Source organism: Ranitomeya imitator, chromosome 1, assembly GCF_032444005.1.
Source record: "Ranitomeya imitator isolate aRanImi1 chromosome 1, aRanImi1.pri, whole genome shotgun sequence".
NCBI classification, from domain to species: Eukaryota; Metazoa; Chordata; class Amphibia; order Anura; family Dendrobatidae; genus Ranitomeya; species Ranitomeya imitator.
The window spans coordinates 84,417,961-84,434,910 of NC_091282.1; positions in this window are offsets into that span (position 1 = coordinate 84,417,961).

Here is a 16,950-nt window from a genome sequence, read left to right on the forward strand (position 1 = left end):
TAATTACGCTCAGCAGCCGAAAACTTCCTGGAAAAGAAAGCACATGGTTTCAACACTGAGCAACCAGAACCTCTCTATGACAAAACCGCCCCTGCTCCAATCTCAGAAGCATCAACCTCGACCTGGAACGGAAGAGAAACATCTGGTTGACACAACACAGGGGCAGAACAAAAACGATGCTTCAACTCCTGAAAAGCTTCCACAGCAGCAGAAGACCAATTAACCAAATCAGCACCCTTCTTGGTCAAATCGGTCAATGGTTTGGCAATGCTAGAAAAATTACAGATGAAGCGACGATAAAAATTAGCAAAGCCCAGGAATTTTTGCAGACTTTTCAGAGATGTCAGCTGAGTCCAATCCTGGATGGCTTGGCCCTTAACCGGATCCATCTCGATAGTAGAAGGGGAAAAGATGAACCCCAAAAATGAAACTTTCTGCACACCGAAGAGACACTTTGATCCCTTCACAAACAAAGAATTAGCACGCAGGACCTGGAAAACCATTCTGACCTGCTTCACATGAGAGTCCCAATCATCTGAGAAGATCAAAATGTCATCCAAGTAAACAATCAGGAATTTATCCAGATACTCACGGAAGATGTCATGCATAAAAGACTGAAACACAGATGGAGCATTGGCAAGTCCGAACGGCATCACTAGATACTCAAAATGACCCTCGGGCGTATTAAATGCAGTTTTCCATTCATCTCCTTGCCTGATTCTCACCAGATTATACGCACCACGAAGATCTATCTTAGTGAACCAACTAGCCCCCTTAATCCGAGCAAACAAGTCAGATAACAATAGCAAGGGATACTGAAATTTAACAGTGATCTTATTAAGAAGGCGGTAATCAATACATGGTCTCAGCGAACCATCCTTCTTGGCTACAAAAAAGAACCCTGCTCCCAGTGGTGATGACGATGGGCGAATATGTCCCTTCTCCAGGGATTCCTTCACATAACTGCGCATAGCGGCGTGTTCAGGCACGGATAAATTAAATAATCGACCTTTAGGGAATTTACTACCAGGAATCAAATTGATAGCACAATAACAATCCCTATGCGGAGGTAGGGCATCGGACTTGGGCTCTTCAAATACATCCTGATAATCAGACAAGAACTCTGGGACCTCAGAAGGAGTGGATGACGAAATAGACAAAAATGGAACATCACCATGTACCCCCTGACAACCCCAGCTGGATACCGACATAGAGTTCCAATCCAATACTGGTTTATGGGTTTGCAGCCATGGCAACCCCAACACGACCACATCATGCAGATTATGCAACACCAGAAAGCGAATAACCTCCTGATGTGCAGGAGCCATGCACATGGTCAGCTGGGTCCAGTACTGAGGTTTATTCTTGCCCAAAGGTGTAGCATCAATTCCTCTCAACGGAATAGGACACCGCAAAGGCTCCAAGAAAAACCCATAACGTTTAGCATAATCCAAATCCATCAGATTCAGGGCATCGCCTGAATCCACAAACGCCATGACAGAATACGATTACAAAGAGCATATCAAGGTAATGGACAGAAGGAATTTGGATTGTACAGTACCAATGACGGCAGACCTATCGAACCGCTTAGTGCGTTTAGGACAATCAGAAATAGCATGAGTGGAATCACCACAGTAGAAACACAGACCATTCAGACGTCTGTGTTCTTGCCGTTCAACTCTGGTCATAGTCCTATCGCACTGCATAGGCTCAGGTTTAATCTTAGACAATACCGCCAAATGGTGCACAGATTTACGCTCGCGCAAGCGTCGACCGATCTGAATGGCCAAAGACATAGACTCATTCAAACCAGCAGGCATAGGAAAACCCACCATGACATCCTTAAGAGCCTCAGAGAGACCCTTTCTGAACAAAGCTGCCAGCGCAGATTCATTCCACAGAGTGAGTACTGACCACTTCCTAAATTTCTGACAATATACTTCTATATCATCCTGACCCTGGCACAAAGCCAGCAAATTTTTCTCAGCCTGATCCACTGAATTAGGCTCATCGTAAAGCAATCCGAGCGCCAGGAAAAACGCATTGACATTACTCAATGCAGGGTCTCCTGGTGCAAGAGAAAATGCCCAGTCCTGAGGGTCGCCGCGCAAAAAAGAAATAATAATCAAAACCTGTTGAATAGGCTTGCCAGAAGAATGAGGTTTCAAGGCCAGAAATAGCTTACAATTATTTTTGAAATTAAGAAACTTAGTTCTATCACCAAAAAACAAATCAGGAATAGGAATTCTTGGTTCTAACATAGATTTCTGATCAATAGTATCTTGAATCCTTTGTACATTTGTAACGAGATTATCCATTGAAGAGCACAGACCCTGAATATCCATGTCCACACCTGTGTCCTGAAACACCCAAATGTCTAGGGGAAAAAAAAGACTGAACACAGAGCTGAGAAAAAAAAATGATGTCAGAACTTCTTTTTTCCCTCTATTGAGAATCATTAGGTTGGCTCCTTGTACTGTTATAAAGGCAATCCAGTGACACAGTGTGCCATGTTGTGAAGGCAATCCAGTAACACAGTGTGCCAGTAATCAGAGCACATACAGTGATCTGACAATAACCCAAAAACAATAGAACGAGCTCTGAGACGTGGAATCTCTGTAGACCGCAATACCTGAACCTATCCTAAACACAACTAAAGGCAGCTGTGGATTGCGCCTGTCACTACCTATGCAACTCGGCACAGCCTGAGGAGCTGACTAGCCTGAAGATAGAAAAACAAGCCTGACTTGCCTCAGAGAAATACCCCAAAGGAAAAGGCAGCCCCCCACATATAATGACTGTTAGCAAGATGAAAAGACAAACGTAGGGATGAAATATATTCAGCAAAGTGAGGCCCGATATTCTAGATAGAGCGAGGATAGCAAAGAGAACTTTGCAGTCTACAAAAAACCCTAAAGCAAAAAACCACGCAAAGGGGCAAAAAGACCCACCGTGCCGAACTAACGGCACGGCGGTGCACCCTTTGCGTCTCAGAGCTTCCAGCAAAAAACGAATAGACAAGCTGGACAGAAAAAGTAGCAACAAAAGCAAAGAAGCACTTATCTAAGCAGAGCAGCAGGCCACAGGAAAGATCCAGAAGCTCAGGTCCAACACTGGAACATTGACAAGGAGCAAGGAAGACAGAATCAGGTGGAGTTAAATAACAAAGCAGCCAACAAGCTCACCAGAACACCTGAGGGAGGAAGCTCAGAAGCTGCAGTACCACTTGTGACCACAGGAGTGAATTCAGCCACAGAATTCACAACACTCGGGCGCCCCGCGGACGCTGCAAGCAGCGTCCTCGGTGCGCCACAAAACACCGGCACATCGCTAGCGCGTGCCGAAAATGGCACGCGCTAGTGATGCGCGTCCCCATTGCTGTTAATGCAATATGAACCAAGCCTAAGACAATACGGTCCACATATTACGGCCGTAATACGCTGAAAAGTCCCCAAAATAGTGGTCCGTAGCTCCTCCTTAGGCAGGGTGTGTCAGCGTATTTTGCGCATGCATCCTCCGTATGTAATCCGTATGGCATCCGTACTGCGTGTTTTTCTCGCAGGCTTGCAAAACCGACAAACGGCTATACAAGGGATCCATGTGTAAAAAAAAAAAAAACATATATACTGTCTATATATATATATATATATATATATATATATATATATATATATACGGATGGGTACCTGAGCTAGTAGATAGGAATATCTACTATGTACTATTTTTTCTGACTTGAACGCCCCGCCCTTCACCATGCTGTGATTTTAATTACATCCTAACACAGTTGGTTCTGAGCTTCCTATATAAGTAGGCTTTACCACGTTATTAGCCATAGGTAAGTGTTCACACTAGGCAGTCAGCTCAGGTACCCATCCGTACTGAGATTACCTTGACGATTGGTGGATGGGCTCACAACTTTTGGCCAAATCTTGTGCTAAGAATCTCATGTGTTTTTTCATATATTTCACAAGCCATTATGCTATTCCCATTTCATGTATCACACATTTCCTTGCTCTAGCACAGATTAATTTTGAGTGCAGCCATTAATCTATTTGTTACAAACACATTCGACACACACACATTCGACACATTCAAGGAATCAACTAAACGCCTCAAATAATGAGCAGGATATGGAGCACCCCATGGGCAAACAGCGATCTATGTAGTATGCTCCTTCACAGAAGCAGCCCAATGGGAGGACACTATTCGGAGGCACAGGTAGTAACCGGAACTTCCCCTCAATGTATGTTTTGGCCATTAGGGTGCCCCTTACCAACTTCTTGACCCACCTGATTGCCTCGTCAAAGGAGGTACAGTACATAGTATTGTACTTGGTTCCGCGTCGATGTTGTCTTTTACTGACCTGCCCCTTGGATATGACAAATGGTGGATTAGTATGAATGTATTGGGTTCATTTTTTGGCACAACTCCCAATGGGGGTACCACTACGTCTTCTAAGGAAAGTGTTCTGAATGGACCCGCCACCATTCTACCTAAAGATATTTCTTTTTTTTTTGTCAAGACGTCTGGGTGTTGGTAGTGTGATTTTAGATTTTTACTCCAGCCTTTCTTGATTTTAGAAGGGCATGACATGCCTATATCTTTGTCTCTTCCTCCTTTTACTCCTCCACCTCTTTTCTTTTCACATGACTATATGTAGTTGTGACTTTTCCATGTGTTTGTTGTGTCTTCTGAGCAGTTTGTCAGCTTTTGGACACCTTTTAAGGTGTTTTCCATTTGTTTGTATGTGTTTGTGTTTGCCTGCCATTCGTTTCAATGGGGTTCGACAGTGTTCGTCGAACACGTCCCTGTTCGACGAACCGAACCGAACCCGAACACTAGGGAGGTGGCTCAACACTACTCATAATAGCATGCACACTGAGAATAAAAGTGCTCATGGGCACCAGAGAGGTTGCCAATAGAGTTGAGCAAATTAATATTAAAACAATTAATCTCAGTTGGAATTTTAAAAAAGATATTGGATTCTAATGAATCCACATTTTTGGGGTTTTTATTTTCCTGAATTCAGCAAAATGTTCGCTAGATAATTACAATTTTGCAGGATTCCAAGGGCTAGAAAAGAGTTAGAAAACAATAGACTATTGTATTGTAACCTTCCCTAGGCCCTTCCCATACCTGTGACCCTCTACAGCTTCTTGTCCGGTGCTAAGGTTGTCCTTCCTCAGTCTTTTTTCTCCTTTTTTGTCTTCTACCACTCCCACTGACTATGACCCAGGTGATGACATGGGTCAAGACATACCTTATGGACATAAATGATGTGCGTCACATCATACTTGACCAGGAAGGGCCTAGTCAGCGGCATCATCAGGAGAAGACTCAAATCTAAGAGAAGTCGAAGATTAACAATCGGAGGACCAGTTAGGGAGCATTGACACAGGAAAGATATGATGAGGGCTGAGGGGAGGTAAATATAAGAGTTCATTACTTTTTTGTTTTGTTTTAACCCCTCTACAGCAGATTCAATTTGCACCAAATTTATTTTTTGCAAATTAAACCTAGACTCTCAAATTGAGTGAATCTGCAAAATAGTGTGTTTTATTTGAATTTTACAGTGTAAAGATAACCTGTTAACTCAGCTGATGTGTCCTTTTAGTAAATACATGCCCTATGAAACAGTAATTCATGCTCGTGATTAGCCAATACATTTGCAGGGCCTAGTCTAGCGGCCACGTAAATATTCCAGGAGAGCTGTGAATTGCCACCTACCTGCTGGTATTCCACTCTTCTCTTCTGTGTTGCAACAGTGCATCAGTTATATCTTTCCAGGCCAGCTAATCAAAAGATCAACCTTGGATGCAGTTAGGAAACGGTTTTCAAGGCTATCATCCGGTGGTCACAGAAACCTGATGTGGTCTCTGAACCAGGGTCCTGCAAATCAATTTGTTCATCTCTCATTCCGGAGCATCTTTTTGTAAAATTCCATATTGTGCCATTCCTCTGTAATTCCTCCTATAAATTTATGAATATATTGACAGGTGTTTCTTTCCCCATTTATGGGGTTTATACCCATATAATCTCAGTGTCAGCCCTGATTGGTCAGTGTAACACGTTGTGGGGACACTCCAAAAACTGGTAACACCCAGTTGCCAATTTATTCATCCATTTCTAGGAGAAATAGCAGGAATGACAATGCAAAGTTATCAGAAAAGCAGCTCCAGAATTGATTTTTCTTGGAGAATACAAGTATTTACTAAACCAAACACGTCAGGAAGGCTGACAGGTTCACTTTGAACATCATTCCCAAGCTTTCCAAAATTTCTGTCTCACAATTGCTGATGCTAGAATTTCTCAAGCAACCTGTGAACTACATAGATTTTAAGGTATATTGTTCCTGAAGAAATACGATGTAAGCAAAGCCGTGTGCAAGTTAAATAAAAGGAATTAGATTGCTGACTTGTAAGCTGATCTCCCTTCAGAGGGCGTAATAAATTTCCGTGTTACAACAAACCCAATGAAACATGGAGGTGATTAAGAGAAGACAGTCAGATGCTGAGGAGAGGATATGTGGAATGGAAATCTAACTCAGAGTAACTACTTTGCAGAAGCATATGAAAGAGATCAATTTACTACAAAGCGTCCATAGTGAAGAAAGCACAATAAATTTTGTGCATTTTTAACCTTTGACGGTTTCATGTAAATCAAAATATTCTACTATAGGCAATAAATCTTACAGGCGTTCAGCATCGCACCCTCGGATTAAGGCAGAGGACACTCAGCTTCTACATTTCAATCTCATTTTGGTCAAGACTTTTCTTGATAATTTAAACATGCTCATATGACATCATGCAATCATTCTGACTCTCGTAGCATTGACACAGACATTCGCTAAGGTGCATCCAACATTAGATTATATCAGGTGTTAGTACACATCATGACCGCTTCAAAATGGTAGGAGAAGGATGTTGGGCATTGAGACAGAACCCCTTAACCCATTACTTGCCAAATTAAAATTTTTACAAGTACGGGTTTTTCAGAAAAGGGCGTCCCAATATTCAATTAAAAATGACAATGACACGATTTCCTATTTTGAGAACATTCATTTTACAAACACAACACAAAAAATTGGACCTAGTTATAAAAATTATAAAATCTTAGTTGCTAGAAGCTAAAGATTAGGCGTCCCAAAAAAAAGGACATTGGTAGATAATGGGTTAAAGGAATCAGTCAGCAGTTTTTTCCTATTTATTCTGAGAGTAGCATGATGTAAGGGCAGAGAGTCTGACTTCAGAGATGGGTCACTTCCTGGGCTGCTTGCTGTAGTTTCAATACGTTATCGGCTGGAGATGATCACTGCAGGACTGGGTGTCACATGCCAGACAGTCAAGCTAATCTGTGTAACCCCGCCCCCACTACTGATTGGCAGCCTGCTTGCTGCCAATCTTTGGTGTGGGCGGAGTTATACGAAGCTCAACATTCACTGCCACATCTACAGCAGAGACAACAGGGAGGTGAGTATAAGTGTTTTTATTTTATCAGTGCCAAGCATTTAGATTGAAAAGTGGTTGTCCTAATAATGGACAACCACATTAAGCGCTTAAACTGCACAATCGGAGCTTACTTGTGCTGCTGGTGTAGTTACAGGCAGATGCCGGCATGATGATGATCTGCCTGGTAAGATGCAGAATCAGATCCTGAGCAAACTTTATACTTTCCTTTTATAAACTTTTGATGAAAATTGACCTCGTACTTCGTTAAAATGTTAGACAGGAAAATATGCGCTTTTGTTTATTTTTTTTTTCCACAGGACCATTGACTTTCATTTGCGAATCTGATCAGCAGGAGAGATCGAAATAGGCTATGTCTCAAGTTTTTTTTCCCACAAAAAGGCAAATGAAAAAGCACATTCACTGTAATGGGCCCGTGATCTAGCTGCAAAAATTATGGACAACACACATACCAAAAAATCTGATGTGTGAAAAGAGCCCTTATTGACGCAGAAGGGGGATGGGAGGGGGGGCCTTAAACAGTTATCACTTCATTACTATAGATAAAGAACTTTCTCTAAAGGTACCGTCTCACAGTGGCACTTTGGTCGCTACGACGGCACGATCCGTGACGTTCCAGCGACATACTTACGATCTCGCTGTGTCTGACACGCTACTGAGATCAGGGACCCTGCTGAGAATCGTACGACGTAGCAGATCGTTTGAAACTTTCTTTCGTCGTCAAGTGTCCCGCTGTGGCGGCATGATCGCATCATGTAACAAAGGTGTGCACGATATTATATACGATGTGCGCATAGTAACCAACAGCTTCTGCATCGCAAACATGTCATGAAATTATCGCTCCAGCATCGTGCATTGCGAAGTGTGACCGCAGTCTACGACGCTGGAGCGATAATGGAGCGATGCTGGAGTGTCACGGATTGTGCCGTCGTAGCGACCAAAGTGCCACTGGGAGACGGTACCTTAAATCTCCACCTCCACCTATAGTTTTGCTTCTAGATCAGCTATAAGGTCATAACTGATTAAGGACCCCATAGCTAAACTCACATCAGCTGTCAGTAAGTCTGAGTGTACATATGTGTATACAGAGTATAACAGTTTGTTAGGACTGGCGGAACGCACCAAGACAGATGGTATAGATGCGTTCGCAGTCCGGGGTCCACCGTGCAGGTGAAAACCTGCTGCTAGCAATTTGCAGACTATATGGCGGTACATTAGAGTATACACGCGTGGGTTAACCTCACCCAGCGTGAAAGAAGCAATCCTGTTAAGGCACAGGACCGCGGTACCGCACCTAAAGCACGAGCAAGTAGTCAGCGAACTCAACCCCAACTGGGATTGAAGTCCGATTAGACCCTTGCTGGCGCAACACCGCAACTGGGTGTGAAATGAAACAGAAGAGCATGCAGTGCCGCACTGATGAACGCCACTAACCACCCAGGCTTGGGTAAGGAAAGCACAGAGGAAGTGCACGGCGCCGTACTGGCGGACACAGCAACTGGACGCTATAACGTGTGACTAGTGCTGTAGGATAAGTCGGGCGCTAGGTAGCAGCCATACACCTTCCGCGAACAGTCATACTATAGGGTAGGGGTATCCAAGGACGACTTGCACTCACAACATACACACATTAGCAATTGTTTGACAATACTAGCACATGGCCGTGCGGTCATGCGCAGTTTATATAGCAGCAGCACCGGAAGTGGCCACAGCACTTTTGCCCTTCTAGGACCTGCCAAGAGGACCAATGGAATGTGCTGCAGAGCCTGAGCACATGACCCTCGATCTCCAACGGGAGACCTTACGCTGGGCATGCTCAGTACGTGCAGACAAGGACTTAGTCCCAGAGAAGTCCGCTCGCTGCTGACCAGCACAGACTTTAATAGCAGAGACTGGAGAAGCAGCAGTAACTCTCAGAACAGAGTGAGAATGAGCAAGACGCTGGGACCGACGTCCTTGCTGAGCAGACTCCACTGCGGCTGGACAAGAATGGGAGACCGCAGCGGAGGTGGCTCGAGATTCCCCCTGTGCAGAAGCGGGAACTCGACCCCTAACATTACCCCCCCTCCTAGGGCCCCCCCTCCTTGGGCCTCGCTACGTTCGAAGGCAGCAATGAGCTGCGGAGCCCGAATGTGCTCAGCAGGCTCCCAGGACCTATCCTCAGGGCCGTAACCCTTCCAGTCCACCCAAAAAATTTTTTTGCCACGTACCACCTTGCACCCCAAGATAGCGTTCACCTCGAAATCGTCCGTAGACGAACCCGATGTCCCGGCAGATGACTCAGAAAACCGAGACATGTATACGGGCTTAAGGAGGGACACATGAAAGGTGTCGGTGATACCAAGGCGTGGAGGAAGGGCCAGACGGTAGACCACAGGATTAACCTGTTCGAGGACCTTGAAGGGACCCAAGTAGCGAGGAGCAAATTTAGTGGATTCAACTCGCAGCCTGATGTTACGGGCGGAGAGCCACACCAAGTCGCCAGGAGCAAAGGATGGGGCGGGGCGCCAATGAACATCGGCGGAGGACCTCATTCTCTCCTTAGAGGCCCGAATGGCATCCTGAGTGCGGTCCCAAATATCCCGTGCCTCCACAGCCCAGTCTGCCACACTGGAGTCTGCGGAAGACACGGGCATAGGCACAGGTACCCGTGGATGCTGACCATAGTTGAGGAGGAATGGGGTTTGTCCAGTGGAGTCGGCTACGGCGTTGTTCAGCGCAAACTCTGCCCATGATAGCAAGGATGCCCAGTCATCCTGCCTGGCTGAAACAAAATGTCGCAGGTATGTGACCAAGGTCTGGTTGGCCCTCTCTACCAACCCATTCGTCTCGGGATGATAAGCGGAAGAGAGATTCAACTCAATACTGAGAAGACGACACAGCTCTCTCCAGAACCGAGACGCAAACTGGGGACCCCGGTCACTGACAATTTTGTCAGGCATACCATGTAGGCGGAAGATGTGCTTAATGAACAACGCAGCCAAGGCCCGTGCAGAAGGTAACCGTGGTAGCGGCACCAAATGCACCATTTTCGAGAAATGATCGGTGATGACCCAAATGATGGTACAGCCGCGAGACTTGGGCAAACCCACGACAAAGTCCATCCCGACCATCTCCCAGGGCCTATCTGCCACCGGCAAGGGATAGAGCAACCCAGCTGGCCTTTGACGCGGAGATTTATTTTTGGCGCAGGAGACACACGCCAGAATATAATCCCTGACATCCCGGACCATATGCGGCCACCAGTACGTCCTTGCCAGTAGCTCAGATGTCCTCTTTGTCCCAAAGTGTCCACCCACTCTGGACGAATGAGCCCAAGAGAGAACCTCCGGTCGCAAATTAATGGGCACAAAAGTCTTGCCCGGAGGCACAGACTCAAGCGAAACCGGTGCTACGGTTCTCAGGCTCTCAGAGGGAACAATAAGCCGAGGCTCCTCTTCCTCCTCTTCAGTTGACATAAGGGAGCGAGAGAGAGCATCAGCACGAATATTCTTCTCCCCGGCAAGAAAATGAAGAGAAAAGTGGAACCGGGAAAAGAACAAGGACCATCTGGCTTGGCGAGAATTTAGCCGCTGGGCTGTCTGTAAGTAGACCAAATTTTTGTGGTCAGTGTAAACCTGGAAGGGAAACCGCGCACCTTCCAGAAGATGTCTCCACTCTGAAAAGGCCAACTTCATTGCTAGCAGCTCCCTATTCCCGATGGAGTAGTTTCTCTCCGCTGGCGAGAAAGTCTTAGAGAAGAAGAAGCATGGATGCTTCCGACCTTGAGCATCCTTCTGGTAGAGGACTGCTCCAGCACCAACGGACGAGGCATCCACCTCCATTAGGAATGGCTTATCCACATCGGGACGATGTAAGATGGGAGCGCTAGCAAAGTGGGACTTAATAGAAGTGAAGGCCTTGGAGACCTCTTCCGACCACAATTTAGGATTCGCTCCCTTCTTGGTGAGGGCTACCAAGGGAGCTACCAGAGTTGAGAAGTGGGGAATTAACTGGCGGTAATAGTTAATGAACCCCATAAAGCGCTGCACCGCTTTAAGAGAATGGGGCTCTTGCCAGTCCATCACAGCCTGTAGTTTGGCAGGATCCATAGCCAATCCCTGGGCGGAGATGATATAGCCCAGGAACGGCAAAGACTCCTGCTCAAACATACACTTCTCCAACTTAGCATAAAGAGAGTTTGCCCGTAGGAGGTCGAAGACTCTGCCAACATCTCTCCGGTGGGAGTCAATATCTGGAGAAAAGATGAGAATATCATCCAGATAGACTACAACTGAGGTGGAAAGCATATCCCGGAAGATGTCGTTGACAAAGTCTTGAAAAACGGCTGGGGCATTACAGAGCCCGAAGGGCATCACCAGATACTCATAGTGCCCATCTCTGGTGTTAAACGCCGTTTTCCATTCGTCCCCCTCACGGATGCGAATCAGGTTGTAAGCACCCCGCAGATCTAATTTAGTAAATACCCTTGCTCCCCGAAGCCTATCGAAGAGCTCAGATATCAAGGGCAAAGGATACTTGTTCTTAACGGTGATAGCGTTAAGACCCCTGTAGTCTATGCATGGACGTAGCTCCCCATTCTTCTTCTGCACGAAGAAGAACCCTGCCCCAGCAGGTGACACTGACTTCCTGATAAACCCTCTTGCCAGATTCTCTTGAATGTACTGAGACATGGCCTCCGTCTCCGGGAGAGATAATGGATAAACTCGACCCCGGGGAGGCTCCGCACCAGGCAAGAGATCGATAGGACAGTCATAGGGGCGATGGGGCGGAAGGGTCTCCGCCGCCTTCTTGGAGAACACGTCTGCGTAAGACCAATATTGCTTGGGGAGAGAGGATAGATCTGCGGGTACCTCAGCAGTAGCAACCTGAACGCACTCTCGGTGACACCTACCCCCACATGATTCACCCCATCCCAGAATTCTGCCTGAGGACCACTTGATGTGAGGAGAGTGGTACCGAAGCCAAGGTATCCCCAACAGGACCTCATCAATACCCTCAGGAATGACGAGCAGAGAAATAATCTCCTGATGGGATGGCGACAGGGACAGAGTAACAGGGATGGTCTGATGTGTTATCTGTGCGGGGAGTGTCGACCCATTCACCACTCGTACCGTTACTGGTTGAGATAGCATAACCAGGGGTATTGCGTGACGTTGGGCGAAGGCAGAAGACATAAAATTGCCCTCCGCCCCAGAATCCACGCAGAGGTCTACCGAGTGGGAGGATGAGCCAAAGGTAATTGTCCCCTTAAAGGACAATTTGGAGGCAAACGTCGCAGTGTCTAGTGCACCTCCACCTACTACCACTAGACGCTGACGTTTCCTCGACCGCTGATGACATCTGGTGGCAAGATGTCCTGACTGTTGGCAAACATGGGAACCCTGGAGTGCACGAGCGGTCTGGGACTTAGATTCCGCTCGTGACACCACCTTAGGTTCCTGGAACTCAGGAGCCTGGACTGGAGATTCCAAAGGTTTGGCGAAGGTGGGAGCCAGCCGAAACCTCCGCCTATACTGGGCTCGCTCTAACCTCCGCTCGTGAAAACGGAGGTCAATGCGAGTAGATACTGCTATTAACTCCTCCAGTGTGGCGGGAATCTCCCTAGTGGCCAGAGCATCCTTAACGTGGTCAGCCAGCCCCCTCCAAAATATAGGGATAAGGGCTTTATCCGACCACTCCAGCTCAGATGCCAGAGTGCGGAAATGGACGGCAAAAAGGCTGACCAAGGACGCGCCCTGAGTCAGTGCCAACAGTTGGAGCGCCGTGTCATGGGTGACACGAGGTCCTAGAAAGACCTGTTTCAGAGTGCTCAGGAATAACGGAGCACTCTGCACCACATGATCGCCACGCTCCCACAGCGGCGTAGCCCACTGCAACGCCCTGTCCGACAATAAGGAAATTATAAAGCCCACCTTAGCCCGCTCTGTAGGGAAACAAGAGGCCAGAAGCTCGAGATGTATTGAGCACTGACTCACGAATCCCCTACAGGACTTACTGTCACCAGAAAATTTCTCTGGTAGCGGGAGGCGAGATAGCGTCGGTACAGGAGCGGCACTGGACAAGGTAGCTGCAGCCACACTTGCAGCCTGAACAGCGACAGCAGTAACATCCACGGCTGAGGTTGAACGCTCAAGAGCCGCCAACCTTCCCTCCAGCTGCTGGATGTACCGCTGTAAACGCTGGTCGTCCGCCATTTTACTAGCCAGACCCTAGCGCTAGTATTCTGTTAGGACTGTCGGAACGCACCAAGACAGATGGTATAGATGCGTTCGCAGTCCGGGGTCCACCGTGCAGGTGAAAACCTGCTGCTAGCAATTTGCAGACTATATGGCGGTACACAAGAGTATACACGCGTGGGTTAACCTCACCCAGCGTGAAAGAAGCAATCCTGTTAAAGCACAGGACCGCGGTACCGCACCTAAAGCGCGAGCAAGTAGTCAGCGAACTCAACCCCAACTGGGATTGAAGTCCGATTAGACCCTTGCTGGCGCAACACCGCAACTGGGTGTGAAATGAAACAGAAGAGCATGCAGTGCCGCACTGATGAACGCCACTAACCACCCAGGCTTGGGTAAGGAAAGCACAGAGGAAGTGCACGGCGCCGTACTGGCGGACACAGCAACTGGACGCTATAACGTGTGACTAGTGCTGTAGGATAAGTCGGGCGCTAGGTAGCAGCCATACACCTTCCGCGAACAGTCATACTATAGGGTAGGGGTATCCAAGGACGACTTGCACTCACAACATACACACATTAGCAATTGTTTGACAATACTAGCGCATGTCCGTGCGGTCATGTGCAGTTTATATAGCAGCAGCACAGGAAGTGGCCACAGCACTTTTGCCCTTCTAGGACCTGCCAAGAGGACCAATGGAATGTGCTGCAGAGCCTGAGCACATGACCCTCGATCTCCAACGGGAGACCTTACGCTGGGCATGCTCAGTACGTGCAGACAAGGAATTAGTCCCAGAGAAGTCCGCTCGCTGCTGACCAGCACAGACTTTAATAGCAGAGACTGGAGAAGCAGCAGTAACTCTCAGAACAGAGTGAGAATGAGCAAGACGCTGGGACCGACGTCCTTGCTGAGCAGACTCCACTGCGGCTGGACAAGAATAGGAGACCGCAGCGGAGGTGGCTCGAGATTCCCCCTGTGCAGAAGCGGGAACTCGACCCCTAACACAGTTTATAGACATGTATAGTGTGTGTATAGCTGGGAGTGTGGGGGCCCTCATTCAGTAAAGGGTGATATCGGAGTGGGAGGAAGAGATCCCAGTCACCCCCCAATCAGTAACTGAGGGCTTACTACCCATATTAAACTCTTATTATAATCTATAACTAAGGGACTCAGTGCTCGAAACGCATAGGCCTAGTGTTTTTCACGTTTTTCTTTCCCTTTATGATATTTTAATAGTTACTTACATAGTAACATAGTTAGTAAGGCCGAAAAAAGACATTTGTCCATCCAGTTCAGCCTATACTTATACTTATACTTATAAAAGATATTTTCATAAGTGCTTTCCACTGCGGTCTGGATGTCTGACAATTAAAATACACACTGTACACACAAAAACCTTACTGTACAGCCGAGTTACCGAGTGCAGGAAAAAATACTCCACTCAGTGTTACTGCAGACTTCCATTCCCTGCCCTTACAGCAAGGAAGACAGAAGTGTTGTGTGTGAGGGGGAAGGAGAGAGGTGTGAAGTTGGCACAAGGAATTTTATTAATGTAGTACGGCAGAACACGATGTAGATGCCAGTACTATCTTAGATGATGCTCCAGACTTCAAAGTGTCTCTGCTCCAAACAGAAGCAGGGTGAAGGGCCCACCGGAGGATTGTACAGCGCTCCAATGTGCTAGTCCCACACTGACTCGTGGTCACATAGCCAAATCTGTGATAGGGCCCCCAAACTATCACGTGCCATTGTTAATGTTGGTGTCTTTTAATTTGGCAGAGGAGTTTTTGGGCCCTTTAAGTCTATACTGACACTTCAATATCCCCAAGAGCTAAGCGCCTATGATCTGTTATTGGTGATGATTCCATGAAATTAAAGGTGTTGCCCCTTTTAAACTTTTATCACACCATTCAAATGCAATGGTTTACAATAACAAAGGTGTTATTCATCTTTCCTAGGTACAGAGCTGCCTCTCTGCCATTGCTCCTTTCTTTGTTGGTTGACTGCAGTGGTATCATCATAGCTACAGTGCTTATAACTAGAGATGAGAGAACCCAAACTGTAAAGTTTGGGGTTCATACCAGACACCTAGTGTCCGGGGCTAAACTCACGCCTCAGACTTATCCCAGGAGTCGATTTTAACGTTCGGAGTTCAGATGCTAAAGAGAGAGAGAATATAACAGCACCAAAGTTCAAGTCCCCATTAACTGCTATGGCTTAGGGTTCTGGTTCAAGTTCAGGTCGAGTTCTGGTACCTGAACCAAACTTTGGATAAAAGTTAGCTTGAACGGATAAACCTGGAACATCCATGGGTCCTCTGATCCCTACTTATAAGGCCGGCGTCACACTCAGCGTAGGGAAATACGGTCCGTATTTTACATGCGTAATACGCAGAAATTATCCCAAAACAGTGATCCGCATGACATCCGTAGGCAGGATGTGTCTGTGTATTTTACGCTTGTTAACCTCCGTATGTAACCCGTATGGCATCCGTAATGCGTTTTTTTATGCAACCTTACAAAATGGACATTTAACGGTTTTGAGGCCTGAAAATAATTTAAGTCATCAGCATAATCCTATTTAAGGCCTCTACAACATGTGGAACCCTCCCATATGGCCATTTTGTTGCTGTGCTTGTGTAGGTGTTTTGTTGGTAGTTGGGCAACATGAGTGACCTCCTGCAATTCACACCTACTCAGCGGGTGTTATTTAATTGGGTCTTGTCACGCCGCTTTGGCCGGCCAAACCCCGTGATAGTTGATCTGCGAAGGAGGAGAAGAAGAATGTGGGTGCATCCACTTTTGCGGCAACGCCTCACTAAAGGCCATTTTCACAGGCTATATTCAGCTCTGAGGACACATCCGGACAAATTCTTCCAGTACTGTCGCATGACAATACCCACGTTTGATATCTTGTTGGAGACAGTACGTCCTGGAATCACATACCAGGATACAAGGATCTGTATGTAGATGATGTTTTAGGTACTATTTTTATTTTCATACCATTTTATTTAACTTATATCATTAAATTTTTAAGAAAGCATATCTAAATATGTAGTAAATGTTAAATGTTAGTATCCAGTGTAAATTTATGAAGGTACACTGTTCTCCTGCCTTTTGGTTTCCTCGTAATACTTTTGTCTACTAGGGTTTTAGAAAAGCATTGTTACTTAGCTAATTATATTTTTTTTGTGTGCTTTCAGATTCCTGTCAACTGGATTATCTTATGCGGGCCTACATCTTGAATTTCTCATAGGACGTTCTACTATTTCAGGCATTGTGCAGAATACATGTGTGCAAATATAG